This window comes from Narcine bancroftii, chromosome 13 (assembly GCF_036971445.1).
Source record: "Narcine bancroftii isolate sNarBan1 chromosome 13, sNarBan1.hap1, whole genome shotgun sequence".
Taxonomy (NCBI): domain Eukaryota; kingdom Metazoa; phylum Chordata; class Chondrichthyes; order Torpediniformes; family Narcinidae; genus Narcine; species Narcine bancroftii.
Window position 1 is genome coordinate 34,822,685 of NC_091481.1, and position 25,444 is coordinate 34,848,128.

The window sequence follows — 25,444 nt, forward strand, 5'->3', positions numbered from 1 at the left end:
CTGTAAATTTGTGATTCACAAAATGGGAACGAAACTGAAAGGAACTTGGTGTTGCGCTTGGAGAGGGAAGAAAATGTTTGATCAGGGAGCTGTGTAAAGAATTGTCCTTCCTCCAGTCCCAGCACCTTCCCTCCCCACCCAGCCAACCTCCACCTTCTTTCTGCAGCAGATTCCATTTTATGCCTTGATGTTGAAAGCTTTCCCACTTGAACGGCGTATTTTGCGAACCATTCAGCCCAAAGCGGGGCAGAAGGTGAAGCCTCCAGTTCTCCATGACCTTTGCGGATATTTGGCGGCGTGTTTTACCCAGAGAGCGGGGTGTTAACTGAGATGGTCACTTCATTCCCTCCTTCGGGTTCCTGTCTATCCGCAGTTGGCACGTCTCCTAACTTTGGGGCTGCTGGCCAGGATCGGATACCGAACGCCATCCGTCTCTGCTGACTGATAAACCTCTGGCTGCCATCTAGTGACACAGCTGGATTGCAATTTTAAACCAGTGGTGGGTGGGTGGGGAAGGGGGGGGGGGTCAAGAATTTAATATGTAGACATTTTATTTCTGTAACAGTGCTTGGTGCTCAGTGCACGCTTCAGCGGTGGGGGTTGGGGGGTGGGGGGGAGGTGGTGAAGCTGTTGCAACATGACACCAGTGTATAATCTAAAGCAGTGAGGCCATTATCACAGGGTGTTGTTTTGTTGCATAAGATATCGTGTCAGGACAGGACATGTTGAACATGCTTGGAGACAAATGCGTCCAGAAAAGTCCGGAACAAAGCACTTTGTCCTCCAAACGTGTACATTGTTTCCAGGGTTTCCAAAGTATTTCTTAATTCAGATCTTGAATGGTCGTCCTTAAGATTTAAGGGCAGTTGGCTGAATGGAAATTTTAAAATTATTTAAATTTTAAATGTAGACGTACAGCACGGTAACAGACCCTTTTGGCCCCCTGAGCCCGTGCTGCCCGATTGACTTACAACATCGATACAATGAGAGGAAACCCACGCAGTCACAGGGGTGGGGGGTGGGAGGGGGGGGAAATATCATACATACTCTTTACAGGCAGAATTGGATTTGAAGCCCGGTTGCTGGCGCTGTAAGAGCGTTGCACTAACCGCTACACCTTGAAAGATTAAAAGGTGGTGAGGGCTGCAGGGGCAGAGGGAATGGGTCTCTGCCAGAGGTCATGAAGACAGATCAGTGATTTGGCGGAGATGTGCAGATGTTTTGGCTTGAACAGCTCTGGGACTGTTTATTGCTTCTATGGTGCTTTGTGAATGAGCTCCATCGTACCTAGTGCATACTGCTACGTAAACAACGTACCCCATGGGAAAACAGTCCTGGTGAAACTCAGCAGGTCAAACAGTGTACATAATTGACATTTCAGCCCTGAGCCCTTCATCAAGTTGTTGGCAGGTGCCCGAATAAAAAGGGTAAGGGGGGGAGGAGCATGGTTGCAAAGACAGGAGGTCATAGGTGGAGAAGGGAGGAAGGGCACAGTAGCGAGCAGAGGGAGGGCGGATGACTTGGTGAATAGAGGGGGAAGGGGGTGGAGAGCTGAGGGAAAGAAGACAGAGGGAAGGGAGGAGGAGAGGAGGGCAGATTAGCAGAAATTGCCATTTGGCTGGAGAGAGCCCGGACAGAAAACTAGGTGTTGTTTCTCCAATTTACGGGTGGTCTTGGTGGGATAGGCCAAGGACAGACAATAGTGTGTGGCACGGAACTGAAATAGTTGGCCACTGGGAGGTCTCGGGTGTGGGCGGACTGAAGGCGCTCAGTGAAGCAATCTCCCAGTCTGCACCCAGTCTCTCCAATGTAGAGAAGACCGCAAAGGGAGCAGTAAACCGAATCTGCGGATACGCAAGTGAAGCGTTGCTTCACCTGAAAGGCCTGTTTGGGGCCCCGGATTGTGGTGAGTGAGGAGGTGTGGTGCAAGAATGGCATCTCCTGTGGCCGCAGGGGAAGGTGCCGGCGATTGGGGGGGGGGGGGTGTGGAGATTGGTGGGGAGGGATGAGTGCACGAGGAAGTCATGGAGGGAGTGGTTCCTATGGAAGGCAGGGAGGGGAGGAGAGGATGGGTCTGATAGTTGGATCCTTTTGTAAGTGCTGGACACTCCAGAGGATAATGTGGAGTCTGGTAGGTAAGGACAAACAGGGGTCATCCTGTTGCGTCCAGGGGCAGAGGGGACCAAACAGATGAGCGGGAAATGAGGGAGGTGAGGGCTGAGTGGAGGGAAAGCTACGTTTGTGGAAGGAAGACATTTCTGTATATATGACAATATATTTCATGCCTGTCAACTTGCCTTTCATTCTTAAGCATACACTAAGGGGTTACCAATTGGTATATTGATTTATATGTGTATAATTAAAATTAAATTAATTATTTGTTAATTAATGGAAATAATGACCCTGTATCCTGGGAACGCAGGAGAAATCCGAGCACCTAGGGGAATACCTGCAGTCACGGAGAGTGTGCAAGCGTTATGTGGCACCAGAGGTCAGGATTGTACTCGATGCCCTGCAGGCCTGCACCATTGAAGCGTTTGCCGCCCATCTCTGGGCATCTGCTGTGCCTCGTTTCCAGACCAACGGCGCCCAGGGCAACGTCCCGTTCTGGGGGCCTTGGGAGCAGGAACCAGTGGCGTACCCAGGTCCCCCTTGGGCCCATGTGACTGTGCTGAAGCCCAAGTTGATGTGCAACTCTGCTGCTTGCACGTGGTGCAGATCCCTCCATCCCCTGCATATACGTGTTGCCATCTGGAAGCCTCTTAAGCACTACTGTCGTATCTTTATCTCTGGCAGCCAGTGTAAAACAAAAAAGAAACTTGCCATGGATTGGAGAACATTGTCTTGAGAAACAAGGTTGATAGAGCTAGGGCTTTTCTCTTTGGATTGACGGAGGATGAGAGGTGACTTAACACAAGTTATGAGGGGCTTCGATACCAGCACATTTTCACGGGGCAAAACTAGCAAATACCAGAGGACATCTGTGTCAGGGGAATAAAGGAAAGTTTAGGAGAGACATATAACCATATACAGCACAAAACAGGCCAGTTTGGCCCTACTAGTCAATGCCAGAACAAATCCCCACCCTCCTAGTCCCACTGACCAGCACCTGGTCCATAACCTTCCAATCCTCTCCCCTCCATGTAATTATCCAGTCTTTCCTTAAATGTAAATAACGTCCTTGCTTCAACCACCTCTGCCGGAAGCTTATTCCACATCCCAACCACCCTTTACGCGAAGAAATTTCCCCTCATGTTCCCCTTATAATTTTCCCCCTGCATTCTCAAACTATGGCCTCTGGTTTGAATATCCCCCACTCTTAATTGAAAAAGCCTATCCACGTTGACTCTCTCTGTCCCTTTTAAAAACTTGAACACCTCCATCAAATCCCCCCTCAATCTTCTACGCTCCAGAGAAAAAAGCCCCAGGCTGCTCAACCTTTCTTTGTAACTCAAACCCTGACATCCTGTCAACATTCTCGTGAACCTTCTCTGCACTCTCTCTATTTTGTTTATGTCCTTCCTATAATTCGGTGACCAAAACTGCACACAGTACTCCAAATTTGGCCTCACCAATGCTTTGTACAATTTCATCATAACATCCCAACTCTCGAATTCAATACTCCGATTTATGAAGGCCTACATTCCAAATGCCTTCTTCACCACACCATCAACCTGAGTATCAACTTTGAGGGAACTATTTACCATAACTCCTAAATCCCTTTGTTGCTCTGCACTCCTCAATTGTCTACCATTCAATGTATATGACCTATTTAGATTTGCTTTTCCAAAATGCAACACTTCACACTTATCTGTATTAAATTCCATCAGCCATTTCTCAGCCCACTCCTCTAGCTTTCCTATATCTCTTTTTAAGCTACGGTAATCATTGTTTTTTTTTACATTGAGAATGGTGGGTGGCTGGGGGTGGTGGTGGAGGCTGGTACAATGGGGACATTTGAAACATCTTTAAGACCAGCACATGGTTGCAAGAAAAATAGAGGGTCATGAGTGTGCGGTGGGGAAAAATTAGATTGTGTTGACATAGGTCAGCACAACATTGTGGGCCAAAGGGCCTGTACCGAAATGTTCCATCTCACTTAAACTTTCCTCCTTTCAATCTAATTGCATGTTCTGTAGTGTGCCATCCTGTTTTTTTTTAAAAAAAAGGATTCTGGGCCTATAATGAGCTTGCTCTGGTCTGTTGCTCATCCACTATTTTTGTTTTTTAAATAAGCCCAGAAGATCAAGCCACATTGCTCTGGGATCTTGCTGTGCGCACACAGGTCCTGGAGCCCCTTGCTTCAAATGAAAGCCGGCCGACAAGCCGCTTGCTGCAAGGTTGCCCTGTCAGTCAGGCCCTTAGGGATGAGGAGTGGTTGGGAAAGGCAGTCATGTGAAAGCCATTCACATTCTCCTCGGACCCTTGCATCCATTGGGAAGAGGTTTTCCTCGGTCCCCAGCTCTCCTGCAGAAATGGCTTTCCTCGGATGGCGGCGTGAATCAGTAAAACCGTCAATCTGCTTTGGAGTTTAAAAAAAAGGATCGGACAGAATTGATGGGAAAACTACAGACATTGCGAATGTGAATGAAAAATATCAGGAATGCTGAGGAGTACTCCTTTGGAAATAAACTAATGACCTCCACTTCCTGTCCCCACCCTCCCAGATTCTTGATCATCGTTGCTCTATTTTTAGTTTGGCATGTGAAGCCTACTCTGATAAGAATGAACTTGTCACATTTTTTCATTATTGACTGCAGGACTCTCTGGATCCCGTGAATCTCTCGGTTGGAGGAGCGATCTCTTTTACTATGCAGCCAAACAGCAGGATTGGACAATGTAAGTGAAACAGTAGTTGCTGGGAATTCTTGGCAAGAGGACCAGCTGGAATTCTTGTGCCTTGGATTCCTTCTCATGTGTTGTTGAATGTTGTCTTAATTGGTGAGGAGCGATCATCGTGGTTTCAAGCCAGTGCCTCCCTCTCTTCCTCCTGAAGGAAGTTGTGAATTCGCGATGGGCTCCTGCAAGTTCATGGTGAGCCAGCCCCTCTGTTGGGGGAAAGAAGCGAATGTGGCTCATCTCGTAAGCTCACTGCGTCACTCAGTGGCATGCATTGATGCTGGGTTGGCTGTCGTTTGCCATCTGTCTCAGCGGCCTGGATGACGATGTGGAAAATTTGCAGCAAGTTTGCAGGGGACACAAAGCTTGGAGGTGTTGTGGAGAGTGAGGAAGGCTTTTAAAGCTTGCAGAGGGATCTGGGCCAGCTGGAAAAAAAATGGGCTGCAAACTGGCAGATGAATTTTAATGTGGACTAGTGTGTGCTGTTGCATTTTGGGAGAACTAGCCAAGGTAAGACGCGACAGTTTTGTGCAGGTAAGCGGTAGGGCACTGAAGGAAAGAGGGATCTGGGAGTACAGATAAATAGTTCCCTGGGTAGACAGGGCTGTAAAGAGAGCTTTGTTGGCCTTCATATATAAAAGTATTGAGTAGAGGAGTTGGGGTGTTGTACAAGGCATTGGTGTGGCCACATTTGGAATATTGTGTGTGCTTTTGGCCATGTAACTACAGGACTGAAAGAGTGCTGAGAAGATTTACAGGGATGTCGCCAGGGCTCGAGGGGCTGAGTTGCAGGGAAAGGTTTAAACAGGTTAGGACTTTTGTTCGCTGTGGCTTTGCAGAATGAGGGGAAATTTGAAAAAAGGCCTGTAGAATTATGAGGGGTATAGATGGAGGAAATGCATGCAGGCTTTATCCGCTGACAAGAACTTGAGGGCAAGGGTTAAAGGTGGAAGGCAAGATGAGTAGGGGAAACCTTAAGAGGAACTTCGTGGTGAGAGTGTGGAATGAGCTGCCAACTGAAGTGGTGAAGTGCAGACTCAATTTTGACATTTGAGAAAAATTTGGATGGGTATGTGCATGGGAGGGGTATGAAGGGCTGTGGCCCAGGTGCAGGTCAATGGGTATGTGCATGGGAGGGGTATGGAGGGCTGTGGCCCAGGTGCAGGTCAATGGGTATGTGCATGGGAGGGGTTTGGAGGGCTGTGGCCCAGGTGCAGGTCAATGGGTATGTGCATAGGAGGGGTATGGAGGGCTGTGGCCCAGGTGCAGGTCAATGGGTATGTGCATGGGAGGGGTATGGAGGGCTGTGGCCCAGGTGCAGGTCAATGGGTATGTGCATGGGAGGGGTATGGAGGGCTGTGGCCCAGGTGCAGGTCAATGGGAGTAGGCAGAATAATATTTCAGCATGGATTAGGTGGGCAAACGAGCCTCTTGTGCTGCTGTGTTCTATATTTCTAAGTGCTGTATTTGAAATGTGGTGATTGTTAAAATGAGAGAAACAGTGATGTTGAAGTGAGGGGAAGATAATAGTGAGGAGGCCACCCTTCAGAGCAGTCTCGTGAGATTGCATCGGTGCTTGGAGCTATGTCTTGGTGATTGGGTCTTGAACTGACCACCTTCTGACTCCGAATCAGGCCTAAGAAGGGCTGATACAACAAGCAGAAGCCCCCCCCCCTGTCCCGCTGGATTAAGGCTGGAGGTCTCAGTTGAATTACGTACTTGGAGAGTAATGAGTTCAGACTTCATTCTGGATTTCGTGTAGTGTGACCTGACCTACATATTGCATCTCTGTGTAATGCATTAATTGTCATACATGCCAGTCCAATGCACAGATGCATCGAAACCTTTGCTTTCTGCTGCCTCGCAGTTGTGTAAGTAACTAAGTAACTATAACTACAAGAGTATACAGTAAATTACCGCAGTGTGCCACGAAACAGAAGGACAGATAAGTAAATATTCTGAGAGAATACTGACTCTAAACTCCTTCCTATTCGTACAAACAATGGCCCCACTGATGGAAGAGCAAATCGAAATGAGAGTTGGTTGCAGGCTGCCTGCTGGAGATGATTGGCGGCTGTAAAAATTGATCCACTTGTTGGATTCTGGAGAGGTTGATGTGGGAAGCGGGAGAGATTCAAGGTTCCTTTTACTGTCACTTAATAATACATAAAATAAAATATAGATTTTAAATTAAAATTTTAAAAATTTGGACATACAGGCCATTTCAGCTCACGAGTCCGTGACACCCGATTTACACCCCAGCAACCTACAATCCCCATATGTTTATTGGAATGGTTGGAGGGAACAGGAGTCCCCGGGGAAAGCCCATGCAGACCCGGGGAGAGCGTACAAACTCCTTACAGACAGCGTGGGATTCGAACCCTGGTCCGGTTCCGATCACTGGCACTGTAAAGGCGTTGCCCCAAACCACTACGCCAACCATGCTGCCCTTGCATGCTGTAAGATGAACAAACGGTCCCCGTCCGCATTGCTTGGTGCCCCTAACAATTCAGAGAAAAAAAGGAAGCAAAAGTGAGTCCCTTAAGAGTGTCTGTAGATTCGCCTCCAGCATTCCTGAGCCTTTGCAGCCCCACAGACTCCTGTTCAAACCATGGACAACCTGAGCTCCAGATCCAAACCTCCGAAACAGTCTGGAAGCCTTCAGCACCCGAGGTCTTTCAGGAGCCCTTCTTGTCTTCAGCGCCCTCTCGAAACTTGGTTCCAATACCTGCTTCCCACGGGCTCCAGCAGCCCGTAGCAGGTGTAGGTTCTTTGACCACAAGTTGCCTGCAGCCTGTGTGGGACCTTCAGCTGCTGAACCCCTCCTTCAGTGGTCACCTTCTTTACGCTTCTCCTCAAGAGGGAGTTTTTCCTGTATCTGCCCTGCAGTCTGCTCCCCTTATGGTACGCTGCCCAGCACAGATGCCGTTAACTTGGGCACAGTCCCTGTGGTTACAGAATTTTAAAATTAAACACTTTAGCAGGTCATTTAAAGCATGTACGGAGCTATCATCTACACAACTGGGCAGTTGGACCTTGCAGAGCAGTGCCGTGTCTCTGCTCATCCCTCTCCTGGGTCCATACCCATGGCAGTGCTACTTTTCCATCTGCTCTGGCGGTGCTGCCATATTTTTGTTTGAGTTGGGTATGTGAACGTTGAAAAGACTCAGTGGGTTGAAAGGTCTGTTTCTGTGCTATGTGAGAGTGGTGAAGCCCTGCTTCAGCCATGATGTGGCAGATGAGGTCACAGGTCACTTTTGTCATTGAGCCCAACGAAAGGGGAAGGGCTTATTCTGTGATTGTTGTCTGCTTATCTGAACCCAGAAGCATAAAAAATTCCTCGTGATAAGCGGAACACAGGTTCCTAAAAGTTCCCTGGTGTAAAAGTAACTTTATTAGCCAACTTTAGAGATGTGTAGTTTGAATTTTATAGCATGAAAATAGGCCCTACAGCCCATCTTGACCATGCTGACCAAGCTAGTCCCATTTGACTGTGCTTGGCCCACATCCCTCAACTTTTCCTATCCATGTCCCTGTCCAATTGTCTTTTGAATATCTACAATTGCCTCTGCTCCACCACTTTGTTCCATGCGCCCACCTCTCCCTGTGTGAAGAAGGTGCCCCTGCCCCTTATAAACCTCACCTTAAATCCATGCCCTCGCCTTTGGACTCCTTTACTCTGAGGGGGGGGAAAAAGACTCTGTTTGATTTTATAAACCTCCATAAAGGCCACAACCCACTATCTACCCTCTGAAGCACCAGGAAGGAAAGTCCCAACCTCTCTGTATAATTTCGGCCTACCAGACCTGGGAAATATTTTCGTGAATCTTCAGTGCACCTTTTCCAGCTCGATGATGTTCTTCCTCTTGCTTTGGTCATCCTCCGGTTAATGCTTGTGAATGAAGGTAGACTTGCTATTCCTATCGATTAGCAAGGTCAGAGGTTGACCACTCTTAGCAGGATGTACGACGTGTCCAAATTTGTTCACTGCCCAAGTGGTTTGACTGTTGCTTTGGAACAGGGGAGATGATGTTTGTAATGGGGAGTGTAATCAGTAAAGAATGTTATTTTTTTGATGACTCAGCGTGTGTTTGAAGGAAATGCAGTGAGGCCAAGTGTGCTTTCCATCAGTTGCATTGACATAAAAATGAATATCTCTTCACAGTTTCTATATCCTGAAGATCTAGTTTATCGATGTCCAAAGCATGCAATGTGATGGTTATTGAATTCTCTTACACTGACTCAGTGTTACTGTCCCAATGTCCTCTGATGCCGGGGAGGATTTCTTCAGTCACCAGAAGATGGGAAGAAAAGGTTTGTGGCTGTCAAATGAGGTAGCCCAAGATGAATTTAGAGAGGAAAGTCCGCAGATGCTGGGATTGTAGTGCAATGCACAAGAGTACTGGAGCAACTCAGCAGGTCACGCAGCGTCGAAAGGAAGCAAAAGATTAAAACCGTTGTTTTAGGCCTTGGGTCCTTCATCGAGGAATGAGCAAAAAGCAGACAGGCATCTAAAATTAAAAGCTTGGGGAGGGGGTGGGGGGGGGAGGAGACGAGGGAGAAAGGGGCAGGGGAAGAAGCAGAACAACAGATGGATACAGATGGGAGGGTAAATTTTAAATGTAGACATACAGCACAGTAACAGGCCATTTTGACCCACGCCCCCTGCTGCCCACTTTACACCCCATTAACCTACACCCCCGGTACATTTTGAATGGTGGGAGAAAACCGGAGCCCCCGGGGGGGAAACCCACGCAGACACGGGGAGAACGTACAAACTCCTTGGAGACAACGCGGGATTTGAACCCTGGTCCAGTCCCAATCGCTGGCGCTGTAAAGGCGTTGTGCTAACTGCTACGCCAACCTTTAACTGAGAGGGGAAAGGAAGGGGATGGAGAGCTGGAAGAAAGGAGACAGACTCTAGGGAGGGGTTTAACGGTAACTGAGAAGTTGATGTTAATGTCATCAGGTTGGAAAGTGCCCAGATGGAATGTTAGGTGGTGGTGTAGCTTTGGATTGACACTGCACCCTGAACGATGACTGTGGTACGAGTTCGGTGCAGAGCAAAGTGCTCTCCACTCCACTGTTGCTGTAGTCGCAGGTTAATAATAATGACCTTTCCACCCCCCCCCCCCCGCCCACTTTAACCCAGAGGTTAGTTTCCCAGAGTGGTGAAGCTGGTCGAATTGGCTGCCTCCACTGATCCGAACCTCGAGTGCAACGCGCAGATGTGCTGGAGAAACTCAGCAGGTCATGCATCATCCGATGGACGTAAAGGGTAACCAGCGTTTCGGGTCAAGGTGTGAGCAAAAAGAGAAGGCAGGAGCCTGAATAAGTTGGTGAGGAGAGGTGGGGAAGCGGGAAGAGGGAGGAACATAGATATTAAAAGCAGGAGGACCCATCTTGCCTGCCCTGCTTTTCAGTATGATCATGGCTGATGATCCAAAATCAGTAGGGCATTTATGTGAGACACTGCCTCAAAGGCAGCCAACGCCAAAAAAGGAACGCCATCACCCTGTTCTAAACTCGTTTTCAGTGCGACCTTCGGGCTTGAAGACTAGGTTCGAGAACACTTTCTTTCCAACAGCCATCAGGGCCCCCTTTGTAACACTAATCAGGGGCTTCTCTGACACCCCTGAAGGAGGTCTGCACTAGTGTGAGTTACGTTTTTGCATTAGGATTACTGTTGTGAGTGAGGAAACAGGTGGTAGGTCTCAAAGGCAAAGACTCTGAACAGTTTTGATGTAGGGAAGGATTTTATTTACAGAAGGCAAGTGTGGGAAAATGACAACTGATGCAGAGCGCACTCACACACACTCTGAGCTGGTACATACAATGATCAAGGCAGAATCACTGTGTCTGATGCCTGGAGTGAAGCAGGGTGGTCCCAAGCTGGCGAAGAGAGAGAACAAAGAACACATGGCACCTTTATAGTGCTGAAGGGTCCAGCCCAGGTCGTTGGCAGCTAATGGCCTAAGGCCAAGTAGAGGCAGGCAGGAGAGTGCAGTCCAGATAATTTACATGGAACCCACAGCAAGGTGTGTACTAATGGGTGGGGCGGAACCAAACCTTGATTGGCAGCTGGTGTGTCCTCCGACTAGGTCGGGGGGGGGGGGGGGCAGTGCTGTCACATGACAGCCACAACCCTTCCCAATACAATTACTGTTAATATTTTTGATGTATTTAACATCTCTTAATTTAATCCAGTTAGTTTCCTTTAATCGTTCTTCTTTACTTGTTCAGCTGCAGCAAGTAAGAATTCTGTACATATGCACATTGTACTATGTGTTTGACAATAAACTCAACACCATGAGGTGAATGAAGGTGTATGGGGGCTTGCTGCCTTCTGCAGCTTTCTGTGTTCCTTGGCTCTCAAATTGCCAAACTAGGCTGTGATACAATCATCTAGTGTACATTCCACAGAGTGACCCTCAGAACATGAGGTTTGGACGAGTTGAAAACCTCCATTGCCAGACAGTTGCCGAGCCCCTCACTGGGCCGATGACCAGTTGCTGGTGTAGCGTGCGAGCTCCCGCAAAGTGTGCGAAGAAGACACACACGAGGAGTCAAAGACTGATTTATTGCACCGGCAGCACCAATCTCTGGTTAGGCGGTGTTCCCGCCATGCGGGTGGTCACCTGGGATGAAGGTCGTTGGCCCCCGCGGGGTCTGCACGGTCGCTGCGTTTGTCGGCCGTGTACCGGGTCGCATCCCGGTTAGTGGGCTGCTAAGCTGGGCACATTTTTTCCACCGTTAAACCATTCCATGTGGAAAACCTCATTCCCCAAATGGCTGCAAATGTACTTCAAGGGTGGCATGGGTAGCATAGCGATTAGTCCAATGCTGTTACAGCGCCAGTGATCATGACCGGGGTTCAAATCCCCCAGTGTCTGTAAGAAGTCTGTATGCTCTACCTGTGACTGCATGGGTTTTCCCTGGGGACTCTGGTTTCCTCCCATTGTTCAAAATGTACTGGGGGTTGTAGATCAATTGAGAGTGGTGGTTGAGTGGAATGATCTTCCGGAAGAGGTAGTTGCGGCAGGGTCAATTTTGTCCTTTAAGAGGAGGTTAGATGAATACATGGTTGAGAGGAGGTTGGAGGGTTATGGGCAAGAGAGTGGGTAGGTGGAACTAGTGGAGTTTCATGTAAATCGGTGCGGACTAGAAGGGCCGATATGGCCTGTTTCCGTACTGTAAAATGTAATATGGTAAATGTTCTTCTTTGGCTTGGCTTCGCGGATGAAGATTTATGGAGGGGGTAAAAAGTCCACGTCAGCTGCAGGCTCGTTTGTGGCTGACAAGTCCGATGCGGGACAGGCAGACACGATTGCAGCGGTTGCAAGGGAAAATTGGTTGGTTGGGGTTGGGTGTTGGGTTTTTCCTCCTTTGCCTTTTGTCAGTGAGGTGGGCTCTGCGGTCTTCTTCAAAGGAGGTTGCTGCCCGCCAAACTGTGAGGCGCCAAGATGCACGGTTTGAGGCGTTATCAGTCCACTGGCGGTGGTCAATGTGGCAGGCACCAAGAGATTTCTTTAGGCAGTCCTTGTACCTTTTCTTTGGTGCACCTCTGTCACGGTGGCCAGTGGAGAGCTCGCCATATAACACGATCTTGGGAAGGCGATGGTCCTCCATTCTGGAGACGTGACCCATCCAGCGCAGCTGGATCTTCAGCAGCGTGGACTCGATGCTGTCGACCTCTGCCATCTTGAGTACTTCGACGTTAGGGGTGTAAGCGCTCCAATGGATGTTGAGGATGGAGCGGAGACAACGCTGGTGGAAGCGTTCTAGGAGCCGTAGGTGGTGCCGGTAGAGGACCCATGATTCGGAGCCGAACAGGAGTGTGGGTATGACAACGGCTCTGTATACGCTTATCTTTGTGAGGTTTTTCAGTTGGTTGTTTTTCCAGACTCTTTTGTGTAGTCTTCCAAAGGCGCTATTTGCCTTGGCGAGTCTGTTGTCTATCTCATTGTCGATCCTTGCATCTGATGAAATGGTGCAGCCGAGATAGGTAAACTGGTTGACCGTTTTGAGTTTTGTGTGCCCGATGGAGATGTGGGGGGGCTGGTAGTCATGGTGGGGAGCTGGCTGATGGAGGACCTCAGTTTTCTTCAGGCTGACTTCCAGGCCAAACATTTTGGCAGTTTCCGCAAAGCAGGACGTCAAGCGCTGAAGAGCTGGCTCTGAATGGGCAACTAAAGCGGCATCGTCTGCAAAGAGTAGTTCACGGACAAGTTTCTCTTGTGTCTTGGTGTGAGCTTGCAGGCGCCTCAGATTGAAGAGACTGCCATCCGTGCGGTACCGGATGTAAACAGCGTCTTCATTGTTGGGGTCTTTCATGGCTTGGTTCAGCATCATGCTGAAGAAGATTGAAAAGAGGGTTGGTGCCAGAACACAGCCTTGCTTCACGCCATTGTTAATGGAGAAGGGTTCAGAGAGCTCATTGCTGTATCTGACCCGACCTTGTTGGTTTTCGTACAGTTGGATAATCATGTTGAGGAACTTTGGGGGACATCCGATGCGCTCTAGTATTTGCCAAAGCCCTTTCCTGCTCACGGTGTCGAAGGCTTTGGTGAGGTCAACAAAGGTGATGTAGAGTCCTTTGTTTTGTTCTCTGCACTTTTCTTGGAGCTGTCTGAGGGCAAAGACCATGTCAGTGGTTCCTCTGTTTGCGCGAAAGCCGCACTGTGATTCTGGGAGAATATTCTCGGTGACACTAGGTATTATTCTATTTAGTAGAATCCTAGCGAAGATTTTGCCTGCAATGGAGAGCAACGTGATTCCCCTGTAGTTTGAGCAGTCTGATTTCTCGCCTTTGTTTTTGTACAGGGTGATGATGGTGGCATCACGAAGATCCTGAGGCAGTTTACCTTGGTCCCAACAAAGCTTGAAAAACTCATGCAGTTTGGCATGCAGAGTTTTGCCGCCAGCCTTCCAGACTTCTGGGGGGATTCCATCCATACCTGCTGCTTTGCCACTTTTCAGTTGTTCGAATGCCTTATATGTCTCATCCAGGGTGGGAACCTCATCCAGCTCTAGCCTTAGGGGCTGTTGAGGGAGCTGGAGCAGGGCGGAATCTTGGACTGAGCGGTTGGCACTGAAAAGAGATTGGAAGTGTTCTGACCATCGGTTGAGGATGGATATCTTGTCGCTGAGGAGGACTTTGCCGTCTGAGCTGCGCAGCGGGCTTTGGACTTGGGGTGAGGGGCCGTACGCAGCCTTTAGAGCCTTGTAGAAACTTCTGAAGTCGCCAATGTCCGCGCTGAGCTGGGTTCGTTTGGCGAGGCTAGTCCACCACTCATTTTGGATCTCCCGGAGTTTGCGCTGAAGATGGCTGCATGCGCGACGGAAGGCTTGTTTCTTGTCTGGACAGGACGGCTTTGTAAGGTGAGCCTGGTGGGCAGCTCGCTTCTTTGCCAGCAGCTCCTGGATTTCCTGGCTGTTTTCGTCAAATGGGTGTAATTGGGCGGTGCAGATTCATGAGCCAAAAGAGCCTGTTACCATGCTGTATGTCTAAATTTAAAAGAAATACAATAATTCTAACTTGTTATCTCTACCCTTACCCCCCCCCCCCCCCCCCCCCCCCCCGTGTGCTTTTGTTTCACAATTGGTGAGGCCAGGTTTGGAGTATTGTGTTCATTTCTGGTCTCCAAATTATAGGAAGGATATAGATAAGGTGGAGAGGGTGCAGAGAAGATTTACCAGGATGTTGCCTGGCTTAAAATACCTAGAGTACAGAGAAAGATTGAAGAGGTTAGGACATTATTCCTTGGAACGTAGACGGTTGAGAGGGGATTTGATAAAGGTCAGGAATGAATAGCCTAGATGCAAGTAGACTCTTCTCCCTGAGAGCAGGGGAGGTTCAAACAAGAGGACACAAGTTGATTTCGAGAGCTGAAAGGGCCTGTACCGTGCTGTATGTTTAAGGGGGCAAAATTTTAGGAGAAACATTAGAGGGTGCTTCTTCACTCAGAGAGTGGTGGCTGAATGGAATAATCTTCCGGAGGAAATAGCTGAGGCAGAATCAATTCTTTCCTTTGAAACCCTGGCGGTAACCTCAGTGATTAAGAGGAGGCTGGATATATACATGGATAAGAGGGGGTTGGAGAGTTATGGGCGGAGAATAGGTGGGGGGAGCTTGCGGAGTTGTTTAAGTGAACCGGCGTGGACTTGAAGGGCCGAGATGGCCTGTTTCCATGCCATAAACTGTTATATGGTTATAAGATTAATTTAAATTTTAAAAAAATTAAAATGTACTTCACGTTATTCTTTGCAAACTGAATTGGCAGCTCATACATTCAAGGAAGGGAACTTTACTTTCCTCTTTTCTTTGGCTTGGCTTCGCGGACGAAGATTATGGAGGGGGTAAAAAGTCCACGTCAGCTGCAGGCTCGTTTGTGGCTGACAAGTCCGATGCGGGACAGGCAGACACGATTGCAGCGGTTGCAGGGGAAAATTGGTTGGTTGGGGTTGGGTGTTGGGTTTTTCCTCCTTTGCCTTTTGTCAGTGAGGTGGGCTCTGCGGTCTTCTTCAAAGGAGGTTGCTGCCCGCCAAACTGTGAGGCGCCAAGATGCACGGTTTGAGGCGTTATCAGCCCACTGGCGGTGGTCAATGTGGCAGGCACCAAGAGATTTCTTTAGGCAGTCCTTGTACCTTTTCTTTGGTGCACCTCTATCACGGTGGCCAGTGGAGAGCTCGCCATATAACACGATCTTGGGAAGGCGATGGTCCTCCATTCTGGAGACGTGACCCATCCAGCGCAGCTGGATCTTCAGCAGCGTGGACTCGATGCTGTCGACCTCTGCCATCTCGAGTACTTCGACGTTAGGGATGTAAGCGCTCCAATGGATGTTGAGGATGGAGCGGAGACAACGCTGGTGGAAGCGTTCTAGGAGCCGTAGGTGGTGCCGGTAGAGGACCCATGATTCGGAGCCGAACAGGAGTGTGGGTATGACAACGGCTCTGTATACGCTTATCTTTGTGAGGTTTTTCAGTTGGTTGTTTTTCCAGACTCTTTTGTGTAGTCTTCCAAAGGCGCTATTTGCCTTGGCAAGTCTGTTGTCTATCTCATTGTCGATCCTTGCATCTGATGAAATGGTGCAGCCGAGATAGGTAAACTGGTTGACCGTTTTGAGTTTTGTGTGCCCGATGGAGATGTGGGGGGGCTGGTAATCATGGTGGGGAGCTGGCTGATGGAGGACCTCAGTTTTCTTCAGGCTGACTTCCAGGCCAAACATTTTGGCAGTTCCCGCAAAGAACCAGCCCCAAGATTCAAAGTCAGATTCGGGACCTGGGGCAGAGGGCTATGCATTGCTTAGAGAACTTGGAGAGCTGAAGAGCTGGCTCTGAATGGGCAACTAAAGCGGCATCGTCTGCAAAGAGTAGTTCACGGACAAGTTTCTCTTGTGTCTTGGTGTGAGCTTGCAGGCGCCTCAGATTGAAGAGACTGCCATCCGTGCGGTACCGGATGTAAACAGCGTCTTCATTGTTGGGGTCTTTCATGGCTTGGTTCAGCATCATGCTGAAGAAGATTGAAAAGAGGGTTGGTGCCAGAACACAGCCTTGCTTCACGCCATTGTTAATGGAGAAGGGTTCAGAGAGCTCATTGCTGTATCTGACCCGACCTTGTTGGTTTTCGTGCAGTTGGATAATCATGTTGAGGAACTTTGGGGGACATCCGATGCGCTCTAGTATTTGCCAAAGCCCTTTCCTGCTCACGGTGTCGAAGGCTTTGGTGAGGTCAACAAAGGTGATGTAGAGTCCTTTGTTTTGTTCTCTGCATTTTTCTTGGAGCTGTCTGAGGGCAAAGACCATGTCAGTAGTTCCTCTGTTTGCGCGAAAGCCGCACTGTGATTCTGGGAGAATATTCTCGGCGACACTAGGTATTATTCTATTTAGTAGAATCCTAGCGAAGATTTTGCCTGCAATGGAGAGCAACGTGATTCCCCTGTAGTTTGAGCAGTCTGATTTCTCGCCTTTGTTTTTGTACAGGGTGATGATGGTGGCATCACGAAGATCCTGAGGCAGTTTACCTTGGTCCCAACAAAGCTTGAAAAACTCATGCAGTTTGGCATGCAGAGTTTTGCCGCCAGCCTTCCAGACTTCTGGGGGGATTCCATCCATATCTGCTGCTTTGCCACTTTTCAGTTGTTCGATTGCCTTATATGTCTCATCCAGGGTGGGAACCTCATCCAGCTCTAGCCTTAGGGGCTGTTGAGGGAGCTGGAGCAGGGCGGAATCTTGGACTGAGCAGTTGGCACTGAAAAGAGATTGGAAGTGTTCTGACCATCGGTTGAGGATGGAGATCTTGTCGCTGAGGAGGACTTTGCCGTCTGAGCTGCGCAGCGGGCTTTGGACTTGGGGTGAGGGGCCGTACACAGCATTTAGAGCCTCGTAGAAACCCCTGAAGTCGCCAATGTCCTCCTCAGCGACAAGATCTCCATCCTCAACCGATGGTCAGAACACTTTACTTTCCTAAACTGTACTCAACCCAACAAATTTACAGTAAAGTATGTGACTTGATATCAACTGAACCCAAGTTCTCTAAGCAATGCATAGCCCTCTGCCCCAGGTCCCGAATCTGACTTTGAATCTTGGGGCTGGTTCTTTAAATTATGTGATCTTTTCCAAAGGTATACAGCTTTGCATCTCACCAGACCATCTATCTCATGCCAAATCTGTGTCCAATTTCCATGAATCCTCTATGCATTTCCTGGAAACTGCCAGCGCAATCTTTAAAAATTCACTTTGAAATCAATTTAATTTTAAGACTGGACTAATCCTTGATCTATCCCCAAAAAGAAAGAGCATAGGGTTTCTCGGGAGTTTAACACCTATTACCTATTTATGAAGAAAATCTATTAGTTCAAAAAAAAATTCAATTTAGGGCAGGTCCATGAAGAGTGTGAAAAGGTGCCTGTGTCCTGTTTACATTGAAAACACTTATCCAAAATATCTGACTTCAATCCATGAAGCTTTTGTGGTGTAATATATATAATTAGCCACAAACGAGCCTGCAGCTGACGTGGACTTTTTACCCCCTCCATAAATCTTCGTCCGCGAAGCCAAGCCAAAGAAGATATAACTGATGTATGAAATTGTACTTCATTCTATATCTAACATTTATTGTATTTTTCATACTATCATAACATATTTTTCCAATTTCTATCATTTATATCTATACCTGTCCATTTCCTACTTTTGTTTAGATTTATAAAAATCTAGTTTGGACTTTTGTGGCCGTGCAAGAGGCCAACATCTGAGGTCAAAGCGGAAGTGGGTCGGCATACCATTGAAAGCCCAGGGCGGGCCTCCCTTGCAGAATGGATGGAGGCGCCTTACAGAAGTGGGGGGAGGATTACCCGTGGTTTCTCCATGGTGGAGGTGACCACACTCTGAATTAGAAGCAGAGCATTTGGGTCCCTGGAATGGGAGGAAGGGGCATTGCATCTCCTTTGGTTGCCTGGGAAGGGGAATGAGAGCTGGTGGCTGGAAGAGTGAATCAGAGAGGGATTAGTCTCTTTGGACGCCTAAAAGGAAAGGGGTGGGAAAGATGCCCGTTCATGGCATTGGAATTTACAGAGGGAGATCTATTAAACACGCAGGCTGGTTTGGTTGGACTCTTATCATAAACGATCAAGCTTTTGGGAGACCAGGGCATGAATAAGGAATGGATAGTTTGGGGCTTCTCTTTGTGGATCATAGGAGGCCAAGAGTTGTCCTTGCAGAGATATTTATGTCCCTTTTATATAAGGTGAATGGTCACAATCTTATCCCCAGGGTAGGCTACCCTAAAACTAGAGGGAGTTAAAGAAGAAAGTCTGCAGATGCTGGGGTCACACACATATCCCTCTAGTTTTCTTATATCCTGTGCCTTTCTAAGAATGTTTTGCTTGTTGCTATTGTACCAGCCTCCACCACACCCCCCCCCCCCCCCCAAACCGGGAGAAGTCATTGTTAATGTTCTCTGGTTGGAGGGTCCTCCAATTTGTGGGTAGCCTCGGTTTGGCAGTGTATCCTCCCTCACCTCATTCAATTACCCCCGCCGTAAGGGAAACAAACCTGTATATCCAGCCTATTGATACTCCAATGCAGGTAGCATTCCAGTGAATCTCTTCTGAATCTTCGCAGCCTTCCCAGTGTGTTGACTGGTTACGGCTACACCAGCAGTTTATGCTGTTGTACCATGGCATCTGTTGGCATGAGTGTCCTTGTTTGAGGCTTCCATGTTTTGATGTTATAAATTTTTAAGGAATTCCAAGACCTTACATGCTTGACCAACTTTCAAGTTTATTATCATTTGACTGTATATCTACCACCAGACGAAGCAGTGTTATCCAGCCCATGATCCACTCACACATACTCATAATATTCACGCATGTAAAGATATCATTTCTAATAAACATTAATAAATATTTGGGAAAGATTTGCTCGATTGCAGGATACTGTTCGTCAATCTCGCAGCCCGTGGGAAGAACCTATTTCCCCGCCCAGCCATCCTGATTTTGATGCTCTTGTACCTCTTTCCCAGTAATCAGCGATACTGTGTGCTGGATGGACATGAGCCCTGTTTGCGCCATGCTGCCAGTGAGTGTTGCCAATAGAGGTCGATGAATCCCCAGTGACCTTCTCAGCCATTTTGACGATCCTCTGTATTGACTTCTGGATCGTTGCTATGCAGTTACCGCCCCATGCAGCGAAGGCTGAGGAGAGTTCACCTCCCACCCTCCACCCTCACTACATTCTACCGAGGATGTATCGGGAGCATCCTGTGCAACTGCATCACCGCCTGGTTTGGAAGCTGTACCACCTCGGACTGCAAGACCCTGCAGAGGATAGTGAAGTCAACGGAAAATATCACTGGGGGCTCTCTTCCTCAAACTTCTCCTTTCTGCCATCTGGTAGGAGGTACTGCGGCACTTGGGCAAGTAGGTCCAGATTGGGCAAGAGCTTTTTCCCCTCAAGCCATCAGACTCCTGAACTCCCAGAACACTTGGGGATTGGGTATGTCTTAATATTTTAAAGGTGTTTGAACTTCTATTCTAACCTAGATTTATGTGGTCCTGGAGAAATGCTATCTCGTCTTTACCGTGCGAGCATGGTATGAAGAAAGGTGACCTGACTTGTAGCCAGACAGGACACATTCATTTGTACTCCTGTTAAAGGTTAAGATGGGGGCTGGGAGATCTGCTCTTCTCGACCTCCTGAGGAATCGCACCTTTTAGTAGCTGGCAGGATTTCTGCCTCTCAGCTCCATCTACCCGTGTTCGATCCTGACCTGGGACGTTGTCTGTGTGGAATTGGCATTTTTTTGCCCTGTTCCCATGTGCTCTGGTTTCCTCCCACGTCCCAACAATACATGGGTAGGTGGTTTAATTGGCTGCTGTTAATTGCTCTTGGAGTTTAGGGGAGTGATAGAATCTGAAGGTGATGGGGGGAGAATTTACATCATAAAGAGAGTTTACTGAAAATTGGCCTTCATAAGTCAAAGTATTGAGTACAGGAGTTGGGATGTTATGGTGGAGTTGTGTGAGACATTGGTGAGGCCAAATATGGAGTATTGTGTGCAGTTTTAGTCACCTATCAAGACTAAAGATATCAATAAAATGCAAAGAAGACTAACAAGGACGTTGCAGGGACTTGAGGAGCTGAGTAACGGCAAAATGTTATCTAGGGTATAACTTAATTCCCTGGAGAATGAGGGAAGATTTGATAGAGCTATAAATGTACCCCCCAATTTACGATCGTAATTTGGACTGAAGGATCGGTTGTATCTCGGAATGGATGCATGTCAGAATTGCATTTGTTAAAAATAGAAAGAAAAACATAGGATTTATGTGGTTTGTGTTGTATTTGACAAACTATAACCAGGATATAGGGCACGTAAGAGCCAAAATATGCGTACTTGTTAAGATGGCGTCCTGAGGCTCGTAGGCTGGGCGAGACCATCTTGATTTATGTGCGCATGCGCGAGTCTCTGGTTGGCACATGCATGGTGGGTTCACATATTGGCGTTAGGTTGGTGCATGCGTGAGAGTTGAGCATCTTGACAATATTGAATTTGTGCCCTTAACTCTCATGCAAGCGCCAACCAAAGACTCGTGCACATGCACAGGAGTCAAGATGGCCACGCCCAGCCTACGGACCCCTGGATGCATGCACATTTTGGCTCTTACATGCCCTATATCCCTGTTATAGTTTATCAAATACAACTTAAACCATGTAAATTTTAACTATATAACATTTACAGCACAGAAACAGGCCAACTTGCCCTTCTAGTCCATGCTGAATACTTTCTCCCATCTAACCCCACAGACTGTAACCCTCCATTCCTTTCCCGTCTATATATATTCTCCTCAAATGCTAATATCAAGCCTGCCTCCGCCACTTCGTCTGGAAGCTCGTTCCACACACCCACCACTCTCTGAATAAAGAAGTCCCCTAAACTTTTTCCCCCTAACTCTCAGCTAGTGTCCTCTCGTTTGTATTTTCTTAATTTTTTTAAACAAATTTTTGGTCGTATGTGCAGAAGTCGGGAAGTACCTGCACAGAATTATGATGGGTATTGATAAAGTAAATGCAAGCAGGCTTTTCCACTGAAGTTGGATGCGTCAAGAGCTAGACCAGTGGTTCTCAACCTTTTTCTTTCCACTCACATCCCACTTTAAGTATTCCCTATGCCGTGGGTGCTCTGTGATTAGTAAGGGATTGCTTAAGGTGGGTTGTGGGTGGAAAGAAAAGGTTTGAAAACCACTGTTTTAATCGTACCTCATTGACTCGTTATGTGCACGATTTCATCACTCCAAAGGAAATGGGCCAATAACAATTTTTCTCCAGCAAAATATTTCCGTAACAGTTGAGTCTAGAGCAGTGATTCTCAACCTTCCCTTCCCACTCACATCCCACCTGAAGCAATCCCTTACTAATCACAGAGCACCAATGGAATAGGGATTACTTAAAGTGGTGTGTGAATGGGAAGAAAAAGGTTGAGAACCACTGAGCTAGAGAGTCAAGGGTGAAAGGTGAAATGTTTAGGAGGAACATTGTATCAAACTCTTATCATTACAAAAAAAATAAAGTAAGAATGTGTCTGTCCTCTGCAGGCTTGCACTGATTACTAAAGAGTCATTGTGTAATGTGAGTTGGGATTGGAGGGGAGCTGGTTTATATAGGATTAGGGCGAGAGGGATTTACTTCACCTCCTGCTGCGACTGTCTGGTGCAGTGATTAACTGGGAGGATTGATGAACCTAGCCCAATGCCCAAACTCTTTATGCATCTTTCCTCATGCCCTTGAACAACTCTGCCCCTTCCCCGGAAGATAAGGCTGATGGGAAAACCATCTTTTGTTATCTCCTGTTTTCTGCTCGAAAGTTGGGGAGGAAAGACCAGTGACAACAGTTTATTACTGTGAGGGGGTGTGGGATCTGAAAAGGCCTGGAAGTTATTTTAACAGAACAGAGGAGGCGGCCCCCCACGGCCTTGCTGATTGGAGATTCTCATCTGGGATGTATGTAGAGCTGGCAAGCCGTGAGATGTTTCCTTTAACCAGTCATGTTTGGGATAAGTAGATATGGAAAGGCCAGTGCCCCATCACAAGCCGGTGAATCTACACTGAGCACAATCTGGATTAAAGATGTCTGTAAAAATTGTTTTGGGACAACGCAAATACCTGAAAGAGGCCACAGGAAAATTCAACCCCTTCCTGGTGCTGCAGGAGACGTGCTGGAAGCAGCTTCTTCGAGCTGGCCTGGTTGATATCCCCAGCAACGATTGCAAAGGCATCGGGATATGTCTATATGATGTTTGGTGATACTACACCTTGCTAGTGGCATTTTGAAAGCATCTTCAGATAAGACCACAGTGGGAAACCCAAATACCATGGCAAATACTTGCATTTAAGGTGGGGGAAAATTTAAAGGAGATGCGAGGGGCAAGATTTTGTTTTTGGGCAGAGTGGTGGGTGCCTGGAATGGTCTGATGGGGTTGGGGTAGTGATGGAAGCTGATATATTGGAAGGTATTGCCAGGACTTGAGGAAATGAGTTACAGGGTAAAGTTAAACAGGTTGGGACATTGTTCTCTGGAGAGTAGAAGAATGGGAGGTATATAAGGGGGTATAGATAGGGTAAATGCATGCAGGTGTTTGGTACTGAGGTTAGGTGAGACAGGAACTAGAGGGTTAAGGTTGATATGTTTAAAGGGAACACGGGGGGGTGGGGGGGGTGACTTCTTCACGCAGAGAGTGGTTTGTGAGTGAGCATGTGGAATGAGCTCCAAGCTGAAGCGGGCTCAAGTTTGACATTTAAGGAAAATTTGGTGAGGTATCTGGATGGTTTGGGTTTGGAGAGCTATATCCGGGTCCAGGTCATTGGGACTAACAGTCCGGCACAGACTAGATGGGCCGAAGAGATTGTTTCTGTGCTGTAGTGCTCTACAGTTCTATGGTAGCATTCAGCAGATTTTAAGACAGAAACAAGGATATGTAGGAAATAGAGGAACATATAACATGAGCATCATCTTCAGCGCAGATATCGTGGGCTGCTCCTGTGCTGGTCATTGTTCTAAACTGTTTACTCTGCGTGAATTCAGCTGCCTTTCGAAGGTTCTGACTGCCGGCTGCTCTAGTGTTGGATCCTCAACTTTGCACAGTCCTGTTGCATGATCCAACCCCACTTTCACAAGTGAGGTTTGACAATGCTATGCCAGCGAGTGGGCAGAAGGATTAGCGTGATGGGCTGAAGGGCTTGTTTTTGTGCGGTACACTTCTGACTCTATCAGGGTGGAGTTGCATTGCAAGCTGGGGACAGTTGTGATGTGGTGACGCTGGGAGAACAGAGCTTTACCAGTTCCTGAGGGTCAGAAGGAAAAGTAATTGAGCTTTCAAAGATATTTCAGTGCCAGTAAGACTCCTACAGCATGAAATTGGGTCCTTTGGCCCAACAAGTGCCCACCAATGCTTGAAACTAATCCTACATTGATCCTCTTTTTTTTTAACATTACACCGCAGTACAGGCCCTTCAACTCCCCACCCCCCAGATCCTGTTTCCCACAACGACATTGGCAAATACCAGAGGAAATGTGTTTAAGGTGAAAGGAGCAAAGTTTAGGGAGGTGTCAGATGTGAGGGTTTTTTTTACACCCAAAGGAAGTCAGAGCCAACATAAAAGCAAAAGAAGCAGAAATTAGTGGGTATGATGGAGGATTGGTTTTTAAAAGCTTGAGGAAGGAACTAGAAAAAACTCATAAGGAGGGAAGATTTGAAGTGTTAAAATAGGTTGGCAAATAATATCAGAGGATACGAAAAGCTTCTTCAAGAGTGAAAGCGGTGAGAGTAAATGTAGGACCACGAGTCAATAACGCCAGAGAAATTATAATGGGAGACAAGGAGAATGAATATTTTGCTTCAGGCTTCACTGTGGAAGACTCCAGCAGTGAGCCAGGTGTCGAAAGGTATCAGGGGAGGGAAGTGAGTGCAGTTACTATTTCAAGGGAAAAGGTGCTCAGAAAGCTGAATGGTCTAAGGGTGGGTAAGTCTCCCAGACCAGATGGATCGCACCCTTGGGTTCTGAAAGAAGTAGCCGTAGAGATTGCGGAGGTTTTGGTCGTGATATTTCAGGAATCATTAGACTCTGATATGGACCCGGAGGGATGGAAAAACCACAAATGTCGCACCACTGTTCGATAAAGGAGGGAGGAAGCAGAAAGGAAATTATAGGCCGGTTAACCTGACATCAGTGGTCGGGAAGATGTTGGAGTCGACTGACAAGAATGAGATCACAGAGTAGTTGGAAACTCATGACGAGACAAGACAAAGCCAGAAGGTGGTAAATCTGTGAAATTTGTTGCCACAGGCAGTCGTGGAGGCCAGATCACCGGGGCATCAAAGGTTATGGGGAGAAGGCCGGGCAGTGGTGCTGAGTGGGAAAATAGATCAGCTGATGATTAAGCCTCAATGGGCTGAATAGCCTATATCTGCTCCTATGTCTTTTGATCTTATGGGTGCCTGGAATGCATTGCTGAGGGGTGGGGGGTGGTGGAAGCTGCTGCAATTGGGATGTTGCAGAAAACTCTTCGGCACCTGGGTGTCAGACAGATGGAGGGTTATGGGAGTGAGGTGGGGAAGAATTAAATTGTTGTAGATTAGGATTGGGCAGAAAGTCTTGGGCAGAAGGACCGGTACTGTGCTGCTTCTATGCTCTAGATTGTGCCACCTGCTGCACATTAGGGGACGTATACATCGGGCCAATTAACCTGCCAATCTTGCTGTGTTTTTTTTTGGAACGTTGGAGGAAACCAGATCAGCCACAGAGTCACGGGACAACTCCACACAGACAGCGCCTTGGGACGGTGGGGGTCTAACCAGGGTCTCTGGGCCTGGTGAGCCAGCGACACTACCTGTGGCAACACTGCTGAGGCCCCCAATAATTGGCACAAGGCATCGGTCATTGGGGTGAAATGGCCTCTCCTTCATGTCTTTATCTCACAAGGTACACTGCAAGACTGACTGAGTTCGTCCAGCATTTCTGTGCGCCTTCACGTTTGGAACACCCACTAATAAGATAAACGTTCTCTCCGTATCCGAGAACTGTGACCCATTTGGACCTCAGTAGT

The 25,444-nt window shown here is 47.8% G+C and overlaps 1 protein-coding gene across 10 annotated transcripts in view; it reads left to right on the forward strand.

The window, feature by feature from the left end:
* rassf8b (Ras association domain family member 8b) overlaps positions 1 to 25,444 on the forward strand; it is a 96,044-nt gene that overhangs the window by 17,667 nt on the left and 52,933 nt on the right. For 8 of the 10 annotated variants that reach the window (XM_069907665.1, XM_069907673.1, XM_069907675.1 and 5 more), the window contains exon 2: positions 4,761 to 4,839. The exons of 1 other annotated variant lie outside the window; for it this stretch is intronic. The gene's annotated coding sequence lies outside the window, so the exon portion shown is untranslated. Of the gene's footprint in view, positions 1 to 4,760; positions 4,840 to 4,937; positions 5,035 to 25,444 lie in introns of those variants that run through there. One more of the 10 variants, XM_069907666.1, reaches the window with a different exon arrangement.